At 48.6% G+C, this 1,365-nt stretch overlaps 1 non-coding gene across 1 annotated transcript; it reads left to right on the top strand.

Moving 5' to 3' along the window:
• The first annotated feature begins 1,087 nt into the window (after nt 1-1,087).
• TRNAF-GAA (transfer RNA phenylalanine (anticodon GAA)) lies at nt 1,088-1,161 on the top strand. The gene has a single exon. It is a non-coding gene; the product is annotated as a tRNA-Phe (tRNA).
• The last annotated feature ends 204 nt before the right edge of the window (nt 1,162-1,365 follow it).

The following is a 1,365-nucleotide window of genomic DNA, read 5'->3' as shown; positions in this document are numbered from 1 at the left end:
AGCTGGATGCTTACCTTATTATTATGAAAAGGAGAAAGAGCTCTTTTTATAGATGTTGAGGTGAGTAAGGGGGGGTTTGCTGGCTTGCTGGCTAGCTCGTGCAATCAAGGAAAAATGCCTTCGCCTTCTTTTTTCAAAATGAAAAAGTAAACTACCTTAGTAAGCTAGCTTTGGTTGCTAAGCAAGCCGGGCACTACGCTAGGACGTGGATCGATCATGACGAGAATGGACTTCTCCGTAATGTAATGTAAATGTAATAGAAGAGGCAGAGTCCAGTTCCCCTCCCTTCTCGACCAGACGAAGGAGATATGAATTCCATTTAGGCGGGTCAGGGCTTGGCTTGACCCTGTGTTCTCCCGGGTCGGAGGCGAGAACTTGAAAGTGAATCATTCAGTGGTGGGGTGTTCATAGAACAGAAGGCCTCGCCCAAGGAGTGGCAGATTTGGATGGAGTCTCGCTTTGATGCTGGGGAGATGAGATCCATAGATCTGGATAGAGTCTCGCTCATAGAGGAAGAGTACGCGCGCTAGCGCGCTACGGCTTACGTAGTTGATCGGATCAGATAGCCCTTCCTTCGGGCAAGCAACCAAACCCGGCACATCCAATTCTATTCCGATCAACAACTTGGAGGTATGGCTGAGTGGCTTAAGGCATTGGTTTGCTAAATCGACATACAAGAAGATTGTATCATGGGTTCGAATCCCATTTCCTCCGGTACGGAAATGAAAGGGGCGGGCGAAATTACGTGAGAGAAAGAACCTCTTGGTGGAGTCCAGTCCCCCGGAGGACAGAATAGCACTTCTTAGTGACTAGGAGCGGAGAGCCCGTTGCACCTTGTTTTTCTTTGACCGGCCTATCTTCTTTCTATAAGCAAGCTCCCTCCGGCCGTCCAGTCCCTGGACGGCTCTCGGTTCTTGAGCATGTTGGGGGATTAGGCGGCAGTTGAAAGAGCTGCTCGAAAGCTTGACGAACAAGCGAAAAAAGCCTATCTATTCTATTTTCTTAGTTTAGTAAAGGGCTTTTCCCTTACTAGTCAAGTGGTAAGGTAGGGCGCTATTCGATGAAGAAAACAGACTTTAGGAAAGTGGTTCAGGTAGCTCAGCTGGTTAGAGCAAAGGACTGAAAATCCTTGTGTCAGTGGTTCGAATCCACTTCTAAGCAGGCGAAAGGTCCAAACCGTAGCCGGGAGCGAGCCGGATTTAGAAATGAAAGTGAAAGAGTAAGCAATAAAATGTGAGCGCTCCTGCACTATACGGACGGCTTTTTGGCGGTAGGGTTGGGGTGGCTTGCTTGAGGCAGATTCAAAAAAAGCGGTTGATTACTCGGATTGGTTCTCGCATCCCTGTGCCCAAAAGGATGGGCGAG

This window comes from Nicotiana tomentosiformis, chromosome 11, assembly GCF_000390325.3.
Source record: "Nicotiana tomentosiformis chromosome 11, ASM39032v3, whole genome shotgun sequence".
NCBI lineage: Eukaryota > Viridiplantae > Streptophyta > Magnoliopsida > Solanales > Solanaceae > Nicotiana > Nicotiana tomentosiformis.
The sequence above is the reverse complement of the archived record's forward strand: the minus strand, read 5'-3'. Positions and strand labels throughout refer to the sequence as shown.